General features: G+C 36.2%; 1 long non-coding RNA gene across 1 annotated transcript; it reads right to left on the bottom strand.

Moving 5' to 3' along the window:
- Positions 1 to 652: 652 nt before the first annotated feature.
- LOC103155126 (uncharacterized) lies at positions 653 to 13479 on the bottom strand. The gene is made up of 4 exons (XR_478008.2): positions 13394 to 13479; positions 4535 to 4648; positions 2918 to 3002; positions 653 to 1230 (listed from the first exon to the last, which is right to left on the bottom strand). It is a non-coding gene; the product is annotated as an uncharacterized LOC103155126 (long non-coding RNA).
- Positions 13480 to 14829: the final 1350 nt, after the last annotated feature.

Raw genomic sequence — 14829 nt, forward strand, 5'->3', positions numbered from 1 at the left:
ATAGAATAAAATACTATAATATACTCTGCTCTACTAAGGTAGATTATACTATGCAAGAGTTTACTATACGCTGCTATCAGGGTTAAGCAGCTGCTTAGGGCCCCCACACCACCAGGGGTCCCCCAAGAGCACCAAGCTAGCATGATTAAAAAAATATACATAAATATTTAAAATAACATTTAAAAAATACACACTAAATAATATTACACATGGAAGAGTGTTTTCTATATTGCTGCTATTGTCACTGGTGGGAAAATATAAGATATCAAACTTAACTTGTTTACTGTAAATTTAGTGTTCATCAGCTGATGTTACTTTCAAATAGTTCAAGTAATATGGCACACACACATTTTTTCAGTTTGTTATTCCTCTATAAGGTCAAAATTAACAGCCATAATAACACCGGTTGATGTAAACGAATTACAAATTATGCTACACTATACCCTGCATGCTGGGTATAGTGACAGTATGCCGTTACACAACACCAGACTATGTTACAGTACATTACTGATCCTCACACTTTACATAACAACCTGTGCACTCCTAATGTTAGCCTAATATTGCTTTTATTTAGTTAATTTCACTTTAAAAATAATCATAGTTAATTTGCTGAGCGGTCGGCTGCACAAACAGACAGGGACGCAAACCAAACTTGTCATTGAACTTTGTAACTTTTACTGAGGTTATACAGTACAATACAATATAAGTATGGTGATGGATAGCACCTGTCAGTCGTAAGGACTCTTACATGTTGCATGTTACTCTTTACATCTGTAAATTTTGCACATTAACAACTTTAATATTTTTAACATATTTTCCCAACAGTCCATATTATACATTTGGAAGTTTAGTTAAAAAGATAGGCATGGTGTATGTGCAGAATTGTATTGTTGTTGTTTTTTTTTTTATCACAAACAATGTTTGTGATTTAAAAAAAAATTGAGTTATTGAACCATAGAAAAATATCAGCTTCATTTCCTTCCATGGAAAAAAAAACAACAAAAAAACAGGAGTTTCTGTGCTCAGCGAAACCTTCCCAGAAACATAGCAGACCAATAATACTCCGCAAACCAGTGATTCAATAAATTACATTGTGGCAAAGAAGCCATGTAATTGAAATATCTAGATAAGAATGAGAGTGACTCTAAATGATATAAAATGATGGAGACAATAAAAGGAGCGGTCCGGAGATGGGCTTGTGGTTGCCTTGAACAGTCTGGAAGGGGCGGCCTAAGTAGCAAAGCCATAGAAACATGTTGAAAAGAGCTATTGTTGCTTTTGAAGGCAACCTCTATCTCTCAAGGACATCTAATTAACAGACAACAGCTGAGTCCATTTCAAATGGTAATATATTTTCCATTAAATGCATCATTTTCAATGCTTTATTGCTTAGTTCAACAAACCTTTCTTTTTTTCTTATTATTTTGCAGGGAGGTATTTAATGCTTTATTTACTACACTCAATACATTGTTTACACTTGTGCAGGCATTTCTCTTTGACCTCTTCAACGTATAATAGTGAATTGGTGGTAAATGAAAGGTACGCATTTTAAAATGTTTTTCATCTCTGATTCAATATGTCATTTCAATGAACCACTTTCGCACTGTTTCAAACACATCTAATTTAATAATGAAGTAAACGACCACAAAGGTCCCGGTTCATGAAATGAAGATCGCAGAGATACGTTAAGGTTTATACAAACCTCTCTGACCGGTGCACAACCAGAACCGCAACGACGGGAAATTCTAAGAACACGTTCTCTTTCCAAACATTTCTCAAAGCACAAAACCTTCATTCTATGTTTCCATATGCTAGTGACACACTTGCAGCAATTCAGACTAGATTGTTCTGAGTCTGAACTGAGTGAGAATTTTGATGCTGGACCTGAAAAAGGCCGATCCTCGACAACCTGACAGAACAGTTCTGCAAAGAATTAGGGTAAAATTGCAGCATCCAGATGTGCAAGTCTTACTGAGACCTATCCACACAAAGCCTATATAATGCAGTAATTTAAGTTATGATAAATCATTTTATGTAATTTTCATTATTTTGTAGAAACCAGTTTCCACTTTGATCTTGAAGGGTTTTTATGGTAATTGTATTGTCAAAAAAGTTGCATTTTGTTCGTGTTAGAAGGTAAGGCAAGGTAATTTTATTTATATAGCACATTTTCAGCAACAAGGCAATTCAAAGTGCAAGAAGGGGATGAATACTTTATATAGGCACTGTAAATACACACTAAGGTTTATTAAGAAATTAAGTTTTTATTTTGTTCAGAAAAAAAACTGAAAGCAAGGTTGGTGGAAATATTTTGGCAAGAAAATCAGAGCTTTGTTAGCTTAGCTTAGCTTAGCTTAGCATATTTTTTCCCTTTGTTTATGGTTCTATGCCATGTTTCTCCACAAAATCTATTCTGTTTCTGCAACTACTCTGTTACTAAAAGAACATCAACAAACTAACATCACTGTATGTGAATTAATATGTTTATTTGATGATTACTAACTCATCTGTAGCTCTTCATTTTTTGCACTTGATGCTACTGCGTACGCAACAAAATAAAATCTGTGCCATGGGTGAAGCAATTATCCAATACTCCTTTTCACTGTTGGGTATCTGCATTACTTTTCCAAGTTGTATAAAAACATCTTTAAGTAATGCATGTAGAGTTTTCTGTGACACAATGCATGGTGTGATCTCTGGCTAAATCTGGATGTCATGGATTTTTTTTTATTTTTTTTTTTAACAAAAAACATCAGTAGTTTAAATGTCACAGCTCAGAAACAGCACATACATTTTTCATAATGAATCACTTGCATATTTACACAAGTGCCAAGTCTGAAAGAAATGACTAGATTACAGCTTTTCCTAATGTCACACTATGCATACACTCTGTCTGCAATGACAAAGACTCGCTCACCTTTAAAAGATGAGGGCTTGGAGTTGCAGCATTCACAGACTGTGTATAGATTCTTGATCATTCATTCAGAGGAGTTAAGGTGATCCTTAAGAATTAAAAACAGAAGAAAATGAGATGATAAAACATAATGTATTTTATAGATCCACAGCAGCACAATGTCATTTTGACACATTTTTATCAGAATACACAGTCAAAACACTTTTACACAAAAATCAAGAAAATTACAGACAACCTTGAGCATCCTCGTCATGAGACTACCTTAGACAGTGTCTTTAGTCAGAGGCTTTTTCAAATTTGTTGTAATACATGCTGCTACAGGAGATCTTTCCCCCCAAAAGTCATCACTATCTACATTGATTCTGAAGAATTTGAATTAATACGAGTTGGAACATTTAATTTGCCTTTGGGATCAATAAAGTATTTTTGAATAAAATGTTTAATGGATGTCCATTATTAACAGCAATATGAAAAAAAAACATGGTACAAAATGTTAAGATTAGATCAGTGTTTTCTTACTACATCATTTTCCTGGAAAAAGCACGGTTCTTTTTCTAAAAAACTAATCTTTAACCTATTCTGACAATAATGCAATCAAAATTGCATTATTTTGATTGCAATTTGCAAATTGCAATTTGATTATTTGATTTATTGGGAGAATTTCATTGTCTGAATTAATAACCTGCAGCATTGTTTTGAATAGGGCAGGTTGTTCACCTGATGCACCCAAAGCGTTACTGACTGTTACCCTCACACACTCATGCAGAGTAGCTAACTGTGTCTCCCGTGGGGGAAAAGGAGAGGGGGATCTAAAATCAATAGCCGCTAAGTTAAAGATGCAGCTTGCCATTTGACCTGTCCTCCTCTTGTCTTCATCACAGTCTTTTCAGCTTTCTCCTCTCACCACCCATCACCCCTCCTCGTTTACTACCGTAAATGACACGCCGACACGCTCCTAACAAGACACAAATTGTTTAAGTCAGTCTAGGTGGAAGCGAGTCCCGCGTCGGCGGGGCCGCTGGCGATTATCTGCAGAGGAACAGTAGGTCAGAGGTTTGGACAAAAGACTCAATGCAACCTCTTTGGCTGGCGAGGAGGAGGACCGAGTGCGCTTAAATGTCCTGGGAGTCATTTGCCTCTTGATTTTGGAATCAATGAAGGGGATAAAAAGAGGAGGGGCGGAAGGTTTCTCTCCAGCAGAAAATGGCATTAGAGTTAATGACCAAGTTGGTCCCAGAGGGGTAGTCCATATTAAAGCTATTTCAGCAGCGACAGCTTTCACCACATGACCTGGCTGATTAATGACAAAGTGGTTCTAAAATAGGAGTAACAATAACTGTCAGTCAGTATGAAAGAAAAATAATTATTCAGAAGCAGTCTGCTGTTTGTTTTGCCCTTTTCCTGGATTTCATTGCCTTAAAAAGGCACAGAGACTCTGCTTTTTGGTATAACGATCCGTCCATCTTTTTCCAGTTATATGTGACAAGTTGTCACATATAAGAAACATATAAGATAAAAAACTGATAAGATCAACAGAGTGGAGGCTAGCTTTAAGTGTGTGTGTGTGCATATACTTGCTTTTGTTACATTAGTAGGACCTTTCACAACACAATTGCTTACCATATGAAGACTGGTCCAAAGTCTGAGTGTGGTGTGCTAAAAAGTTATTTTTGGGTTGGATTATGCCTTGGAAATGGTAATGATTTGGGTCAGGCTGCTTGACAGAGAGGAAACCTGTAAGGATGGAAATGAAAAAAAAGATAAATAAATAAATTACTTCACCATCCAAAATAAACCCATGATAAAATTTTTTACAAACATTTAGAACAAAGAGAGATTAATGTTGTGTTCTACAACAAAGTACATTCTTTTTTTTAACAGTCACAAGAAGTTGGATTTTGAGAAATTATGAAGCTCAACTTGTGATACTTTCATATGTTGCACAACCACTTTTCCATGTGCAAGGCTTGAAAGTTATTTTCATCTATGCACATTATCTTTGAATAAAGGTGGCTTTACCCTGACATTTAAATAAATCTTTTAATACTATTTACAATGACATTCAAAGTTATGATTTGTATAAAATGGCAAAGACTTTAACATGTTGATTTTGATATGTTAAACTTTAAATGACATGCAGTTTATTTATTTAATTTAATGTAAAAATGTTCTGGCCAGAACCTTGTATTCTCATGTTTCTGTAACACCTGTAAATCTGACGCACAAGCTACATCCGCAAAACAACAACGATGGACGACAAATCTGCTTCTCTTGTCCACTGGGTGTTAATTTTTGTTTCAAAAAATTACCTGGTGGGACTCTGATAGGAAAAGACTATTGTTGTGTGCAAGTTATGAAAGGAGTTAGCCTATTAGCCTAAAATAGCATCCCAATGCTAACCATGTAGCAGTACCACAGACGTCCCCAACACTAAAGTCAGCGTCCACATTTCTAAAAAAGTTCCATGAAACAGGAGTTCCTGGACCCCTGGAAAGCACTTGGCACCAATCAGATAGTTGAATAATTTAAGTAACATATTTAAAATATATTTGTTAATGAGTTTATATATCTAATAATTTAGCAGCAAAAGGGTTTTGAATTGAACATGTTGCTTATTGAGTCAATATATAGTTTGACTAAAATGTGATTTAACAGATTAATTAAAAGACCCTGCCATTAACTCAATTAAAAATTTGAATCAAGTCCTGTCACTAAAATTTACCAGTAAAAAATCTAAGATTCCATCCTTTCTGATATTCTTCAAAATGCAAAGAAGACTGACAAAGTGTTTTATGAATATTTAAAATTCTCTTCAAGAATTTGAAAATGAAACTAATGTGAAAAAAAAAAAAAAAAAAAAAATTTTTTTTAATCCAACTTGAATGTTTAGCAGAAGTTTAGTCAATATATTCCAATGCATATATGAAATCAACAGATTTCTTTTGCCCTATAATTCATTGGGTAAGAATGGCCCTTCAGTCCACTTTAGGACTGCAGACACCAGTTGAAAAACTCTTATGGTGCTTGGGAATTGTTCTGAATGCTGATTGTATCGAGCCTGAGCGGACGGCAGGGGCCCCATCTGATATTTATCGCCTCGAGTCTACCAGGGGTGACCGGGGGGCAAGGCCGCATCCCACGTGTCCGGCTGGAGAGCAGATTAAAGCGTTCTGAAAAGCTGCACACTGCTGGCCGCAATGAGAAAAATAATAATGTGGACATGGCCTTCCCTTTATGACAGTAACAACACATTCTCCGGGGACCAATCTTTTTTTATCAATACCGAAGAGTGACAAACAAGCGCACACCCAAAGCCAGAATTGTGTGAGACGATGTATGGAGTATTTATGATGCTTGTGTATCTTGAAGGTGGGGATGACAAAAGCAGTCAAACAAACTTTTATTGCCATCTGCCATATATTTTTAACCAAAAAGGTACATTGTGTCTCATTATTTCTTTCAGACTGAAAGAGACACTAACTTTACTTACACCCCCCACCAAAAAGTCCTTGAACGGGCAGAACACTGAAGAGCAAAAAAAAAAAGAAGAAGAAGAAGGATGGGAGGGGAGGGGAGATGCATCAAAATGAAAAAGCGTGTTTGTTATTTGGAGTTAGGAAATCGTTGACATTCACTTAGATAAAAAGAACAAACTTGAATGTACTTTTGGAATTATAACCAGAATTAAGAATATCCTTACAGAGACAGTCTTTCAACTAAACACTAAGTAACAGTTTTGTACTTAACAATTTGATCAATTAAATCAGTTTTATTCAAATGCCCGAACCAAAATGCACTTAAAAAGTCCTAGTTTTAACTTAGGCCAACTTCCTGAAATCCTCTACTGGCTCCAAATGAAAGAAACCCACATTTTTGTAGATTGTTTTTCTAGTATATTCTAAAGAAAATGCAGCTTTTGGAGCTAAGACAGCTAGCAGCAATGCTACTTGACATGCTGTTGGCTAGCATTTGCAAAGCAGCCAATCTGTGACTGGTGCTGATTGGCTGCACCCTAAAACTAGAAATAACAAAGACAGCAGATATTAGCTTATGTGATAGTGGTAAGACTGTCTCCACTCTTCATCCATATTAATGTATATTTGGTAGTGGAACTATTAAAATAGGCAGTTATTAGTCGTTTTAGAAGGGGACTCAAATATCAAATATCTGCAGATTTTAACCATTCACAGGGGGAAATGTTCCCTGACCTTAGCGAATACTTAATATACCACAAATATGCATCTTTGCTATAATAATGACTCAAATGTTACAGCAATGGCTCAATAATAAACTTAGTTACAGTCATTCTATGCACTGCAGCTTCTCTATGTACACTGAGAATAATTCACTCAACTCAGCATTCCAAGTGCTTGACTCTAGCTGGATGACCTACTTTCCAATTGAGATAGATTGATTATTTGACCATTTTCTATTAAACTCTCAATCCCACATGGTCAGTTGATCCTTAAAACTTAAATGTCGCAAAGCAAAATGAATGAACTCTGTGCTGGTTACTTGAATTCTACACATTATCATAATACTCAGAATTTAGAAACGATGGTGCAGCACAAGCCCATGAAGTATACTAGGAAACTGTCAGCAGCTTAAATGTTAAACTAGTTAAAATGAAAAAAAAATACAAAAATCTGCATCCAAACTCAGCTGAAGCAAGTCCATGTTCTAAAATCAAACATTTCTATTTTCACTAAAGAATGCTGAAGGTCTGATGAGCGCGCACCATCTTATTGTAGATCCCAAAACAATAAGGAAAAAAGCTTTTGATCCGTGTAAGATCTCTATGCTCATAACACAGCACTTCATCCATTTTCTCAGATCTCATAGAACTCCACAAAAAGAACAGAGAAAAGAGGAAAAGCTAACAAAAAAGGAGGTATAAATAGACGCTGTTATTCTAAACAATCTAATGAAACAACATTTCTCCCGACAATGCTTCACAGCTCTTTCTAAACCAAACACATACAAGCTTTTGTTTTCCTCCGACTCGCCGCGCTATTATGGTCGAGAATTATTTCCGTACATCTACAGAGGAACTCACATGATCGAGATTAAACCGGTCACCGTAATCAGGCTGCAGATTTTAATTGTGAGCGCCTCGGCTGGCACTGTTTTCTCCCCTATTCTGTCCCGGTTGACAAAAATCTGACAGTGGCTTTGCATGGCAAACCTGTTTAATGAACGACTAATCCAGGAAGAGCGCATTATGGCAAACTGTCACACACACATTGTACCAATATTAACTTGAATTTACATTATCATCCTCTGGTAATGCTGGAATATTTGGATTTCCATTAATGCATGGCCTTTCTGTGTGAAAAGCAAACAGCAGTGAACTAAATCTGTTTCTCCCACCACCACCACCTCTTTTGACTGGGTGTTGGTCTTAACACAGTGCAGAGGAGCTTTCTTTATTGGGATGACAGCTCCAAGGCTTCTTCACTCCTCACAATCAGGCTCGCAAACAAAAGACTTGCAAACCTCTTCTGGAGCAGCCGAGCCAAACTCCTATTACACCATTGTAGCGGCCCTGTAAATCAACAAGAACAATGATGGGAAGAACAATGATGGGGAGCACAATGGCGCGGGGCCGGCACCAGCGTTCTTAGAAAAATATGAACCCAACGAACAATAAGTCAGTCACTCGTGTGAAATGCGTTTTACTTCTCAAGTTATTTGTTATGTTTGTGCTTCCTCTCCCATTGTTCATTCGATATGTTCAAATTGTAATATTTCTGACGCTTGATTTCAATCCAGAAGGAAATCCAAACTGCACTATTTTTTCTTCTTCAGGTGGTGATGCCTTGATCACACAGATGGTTGACATTAAAGTACCAAAACATCCATTTCACACATCAAATCTGTGACAAGACTTGATTGATATTCACAGTCTGGTTTTAGCTTGACCTGATTAGAGGGATTTGGGGAGGTTAGAAGTTAGCGGATGAATCCAAAATAACAATATCAAAACAAAGTATCAGATCGATACTAGAGTGGTAAGATAAATACATTTGTTTCAGATTTTGAAGTTTCATTCTGGTTCTCAATGTTATCTCTAAAAACATTGTTTCAATTTGCTCTCAAATTGCAATTTTTCCCAACTTTATTTAAGAAACTATGCACATAATATTATTTTTTCCTGTTCAAAACATTGATATATCAAAGTATTTTTGTAGACACCTATAAACGTTGTCCAAAATGTATCCAAGCTTTTAATAAACTAATTGAATGAAAAACCACAAAAATACCGTATGAAGTATCGTCAGAAGTTTGATAATCACGTATTAACCCTCTCCAAGGAGAAGTAGAGAAGAGAAAAGGAGGTAGGAGAATCTGTGCAGCAACAATATCAAACTTAAAAAAAATAAAAAGGTATTAAAGAATTGGTATTGATATTATGATGCCTGCCCTGTATTTGCTTGGTAGCAATCCGATACCAATGCTTATACTGCACACCTGCAAGACAGATGTGCACAGCTGGTTGGGAATTCATTGAAAAGACTTTCAGTTGTAATTCCATTGATAGGTTGTTCACAAGTACAAGTCCAGATTTTTATTTGTAAAAAAAAAAATCATAATAATCATGTAATCTTTTTGTTTTACTTCACATCTATGCACTCCGTTCTACTCTATGACAAAACATGGGAAGTCCAAGGCACTTCAAATGAGATACAAGCATTTTATTACCTACAGTTAAAGGCATGCTGTGTGTAGAAACAGTTTGTATCATAGCCAGTGGTAGCACTAAATTATAAATACAAATATTTGTCACCCTCAGCTTGGACTACTTGGTTAATAATGTTTACACTTAGTTAAGTATAGTGGCAGTTTTTCCATCAGTCGCGCATAATGGCCGACGGACCAGGTTGGGAAAGGACATCTATAAGGCCGAGACAAGCAGAGTTGTGCCGGGAAGATGGAAGAGCAAAGCAGCAAATTTTGAATATTACTGACCCAGCACTTGGGAAAAGGCAGTGCACAACAAGACGAAAAATGAATGCTTTTTAGTCTGGAAATCCTTTCACCCTCTCACATTCAGCAGATCAGATTAAGAGAGAGGTTTAAGAAGATTTTGACACGCACAAAAAAAAAAAACTTCTGAGCCTCGGTAGGGGGTGGGTTGGGGAAGGTGGTAGGGAGCAGTTTGTAATTCACTGGCTTCAGGCAATTCATCACAGAAATTGAGTTTCTAATGCAGCATCTTGTGAATCCCTTTTGCCCTGTCAACGTTTTAATACATTACATTGGGAATGTAAATCGTGTTTGAATTTTTGGCACAAACTACACGGCTTCCTCCGAACCCACTGTACCCGCACCACCTTACTGTACGGCATGCGGAAAGTGACATGTGCTCCAATGTATGCATCATATACAATCATATGCTACATTCATCTTAACGCTGGGGGTGAACAGAGGCAGGACTGGGAATATATTCCTCAGACATAAAATCAAAGAATGAAAGTATATCATTTTTAACAGAAAACAGAGAAAATGTCTGGTTCCTTTAATTATTACTGAGGGAAAATAAAAGTAATTCAGCATTTGTAATATGACCTGATACCAGAAAACAATGCAATAACTAATTAAATAAGTTAAAACATTTAATTTCCTGTGGGATCAACAAAGTATTTCTGTTAAGAACAAGTTTATGCCATTGCTAATATGCTATTACAAGAACGTCCAAATCAAATATTATTTCCTTGCCTTCAATATTTTACATCTGATATATTTCAGACATTTCATTTTTAAGTCTGTTCATTTCCTTCTGCTGTAAACCAGATCACAAACTGAAGCCAAACCCCAGTCGCACTGATGTTTCACTACGCCATTAGCACATATCATAATTAAAGGGAAAGTTCTGGGTTTTTGAAGCAAGGTTCTGTTTAAAAAGATATTTAAAAAAAAATAGTAATTTTACTTGCAGTGGATAACTCCTTCAGCGTCTTCCTTCAGCATAAATCCAGACAAGCTAGTTTCAGCGGCTAAAGCTGACAGCTAGTCCAAGATGAACAGGCTCAAAGTTTAAGCAAATACTACTTTGTTAGCCTTTAAATTATCATCATTTTTGCACAGAGTAGTTATTTAAATGGGAAATACATTATTTATTTACACAGAAAGTGGAGGCAAGACATCATTAAGGATTTAAGTGTTAAACATTCAGAGAATTTTGGCTAGCTGGATTAGCTAGTAGTTCTAATAGTTAGCATCCAGGCTCTTATTGACTGTGTTGTATCGTTTCACCCTCATCAAAAATAATATTTATGATGAAGGTTAAAACTGAAATAATTGATGTTCATCAATCACCACCTAAAAAATCTAAACTGACATCAGAGTCTCAATATGAGTTCTAAATCATTTAGCAATCTTTTCTTGGAAAAAAAAAGAAAAAAAAAAGATTTAATATTTAAATAATGACATTTGTCAGCTTTTTTTACAGTTGTATCATTTTCTATTTTGTTTACTGAACAAGAGTTATGTGTAGGAGAACTAATCTCAAATGAAAACTATTTAACTATTTAACTAATACAACTATTATAACCTGCCACAGTTAATTTCCATTTGCAGTCCCATTGCAGATCCATTTGCATAAAAAAAACACACGCTACACTAATACCAGAAAACGGTGCATAACACACATCCAGGTACAAAAACTGTGCATGACATGGTAAAAGTTCCAGTGAAAAATCAAATATAAGACAGCCATAATTCTTGGTTTCTCTCTGTTATGCTTCCTGTATCCACTAAGACTACATTTTCAAATACCAATGGAAACATGCAAGCAGCTGGTGAGCAATTATAAGAGTTTGATTGCTGTAATGATTATGAGAAAGAAATTAATTTTTGTCATTCCATTTTTTTAAAAATATATATCAAAATAGTTTTCCTATTCGATGCTACTTTTAAATTATTTTTATTACATTTTGGGATTTGTCATTTATCATTTGCACATCTGCTGTACACTGTTGAAAAAAGGGATGCTAGATGTTACAGCTGTACATCCACAGTCATATTCAGGTTAGATTATTGAAAATTTAACTGTATGGGTCATTTTTAAAGAGAAACATCGCTTAAATAATCAAGGCTCATTCTAATAGTTTTGACAAAAATTAATCAGGTCAACAGTCACAGTGTACGTTTCAAATGGATGTCTGACACTGGTCATTGATGTTAGTGGGGTTCAAGTTCTCATTTTCAGCAGGACATGGTGTACAGACACCATAATCACCTGATCTAATGTTTCTTAAACACAAGTGCATCGTTTTGTCCCTTGTTTTCGTAAGCACTCCACTTAAGATATTAGTTGCTCCTCATGTAATCCCCCCAGCTATGGCTGTGGAATATCATATAGACAAGAAGGTATCCAGTTAATGAAGTCAGTAGATCTGCGCCAAAGATGGATTAACCAGTAGTTGTTGCTGTGTGTGCTTGCCATATTTTGTCCTCCAGATACCTAACACTGCAGTCTTTCAATTTAGAAAACAATTTAGAAAAAAAGAGAGAGAAACTCTATGAAGACTCAGAAACACGATATGTAGGTCAATTTAAAGCAGGATGAGGTTCTAGAACAATGTCTCCAATTTTGGAAATCTCATGAAGCGGTGTAAAATTTATCATCTGACAATGGAAAAAGGAGTATGACACAACTGCAAACACTTAAACATAAAGCCATCCACCTAAATTAGTGGGCTGTGCAAGGGAAGTTGATCAGTGAAGCAGCCAAGGGGCCCATGGTGGGCTAGGCAGGAGAGTCCAACTACTCATCCAGAAATCTGGCCTTTACAGAACTGTGGCAGGAAGAAAGCCACAAGAAGCGAATTAAAGCTGGGATTATGTTAATTTTACTTAAAAAAGTAAATAAAATGTTTTCTTCATATTTGTTAAAACTGCCACCGTGCTGTGACAGCACAATATCTGAAAGGTAACCTGTGAAAAGCTCAATCTCCTCCACCTGGACGGTTAGACTCAACTGGAACCGGGAGAAAACTGCATTGCGTTTAGAGTTACTGACAGAAGCACAATTATTTGAATTAAACGCTGTTTCAAATGCTGGTTCTTGTGAAATAAATTCCAAAAATAAGATTCCCTTTCACTAGTTTTGGAATATACACTTCTGAAAAGCAGCAAAAATAAATAAATAAATAAATAAAATAAATAGAAACCATACTGGTTAAACAAAAGATTACTCCTTTTGAGTATCTAATTCATTTTTTCAAACGAATATAAACCCATTAACATTTGTTTGCAATTTATGTCTTAAAAGTCTGAACACACCCTCACACAACCTGCGTGCTGCCGCTGCACGGTAGAAAACGCGGCTAAGCCAGCTACTAAAAGCTAATCTAAAACATCCTAAAACAGAAATATATCTTCCACCAAATACTTCAGCAGTCAGTCGGCGAACGCAAAATAAACCGCCTCACATTTTCAGAGAGCTTCGGAGCAACCTATCACACTGTTTCATACCTGAAAATGAAGATGGTCGGAAAACCAGACACGATGTTTCTTCTGCTGCAGCTCCAGCAAAACTGAAGCACGCGCGTAGAGCTCCCCCTGCTGGCCCCTACAGGCACGACCAGTCAGACCGGAATCATTCGTCAAACGTAACTAACAGACCAATGATCGCTTTAACCTCCAGGAAAATTACACGCGCTGCATTGCTCTTAATGTATGTTATATAAGCCAATGTAAAGCTGAATTCATACTGTGGTCAAGCTACCAGTGGCAGGAACATAAAGCTGCGCCAACAACTAAGCTAACAGAAACACTGGAGAGAAGAAGAGTTACAACTAATATAGTTGCAGTTCTAGACATGTCTTAATGTTGCAGAGCACAGTTTTTTTACAAGCAGTTCAAAGATAAATAATTTCCAACTCTATGGAGCGACGTGTACAACAGAAGGTTTATTATCCTCATTTCTAAGTTGGTAATTAAAAACCTTGTCTTGTTAAATCAAGGTCTCTAGCTTTAAATGGTTAATTAAAAAAAAGAGACATAACTTAAAGAGCTGGAATATTTTAACAGAAAAGGAGAAAGAACATGGTATTCACAACTTCAAATGGGTCAACAAGGGGTCGTTAAGCTTTTCTTTAAGTAAGCGACTAGAGGAATTTTAGAAAAGCCTGAATGTTCAATAAGTTCGAGCAGAAGGAAGAGTCAACAACTTCTCACAGATGAAAGCTGGCCTCAGAGGACCCTCCTGCTCAACAACGATCAATACCTAAAATAGGTTTCTTCCTCACATACTTGATTAAAGCCACAAAAATGCATTGTGTTTCTTTTTCCTGTCAGGAGTTTTGTCTAAAAGCTTTATCCCCTTTGCAATACTACTTAATTAAGTAAAGAAATGTGAATACAAAAAGGGATAGACAGAATTAGGAGGGGGAAAAATTACTTTTTTTCCTCATAATTCACTTAGATAAAATGCTTAAATCTAAAATGTTTCTCCAGAAAGTTAGTTCTCCTCCTTCACATCTGTCATTAAAGTTGGTTGCTCCCATCTGCACCAAAGTCAGAATTCTGAGATCAAAGTCAGATTTTTTTTTTTCCCAACGGCCCTGATCCTATTCTGCATGTAAAATATTTACTTAAAAATACATCAAAATGTGTTTTGTTGCTTTTAAGTGAACCCAATATCTCATCACATCTCCTGATTTGAATATATCATCAGACAAAGTTGAAACACTTAGTGTAAAAATCCAGAAAGTACATTCTGGAGTTTTTATTAGATCACCAAACAAATTAAAGCAGTTCATGCTCTCTTTAGACCCTGAACTCATCAGAACACTGTCTCCCCACTTGGAGGGAAAACACTGGAAGGTATGGATTGACCTGTTGTTGGTGTGAAACATCCCAGGTCAAAATGTGTCATTTTGTACCCAAACAAGTAAAACCACAATGGT

Source organism: Poecilia formosa, unplaced genomic scaffold (genome assembly GCF_000485575.1).
Source record: "Poecilia formosa unplaced genomic scaffold, Poecilia_formosa-5.1.2 Scaffold413, whole genome shotgun sequence".
NCBI lineage: Eukaryota > Metazoa > Chordata > Actinopteri > Cyprinodontiformes > Poeciliidae > Poecilia > Poecilia formosa.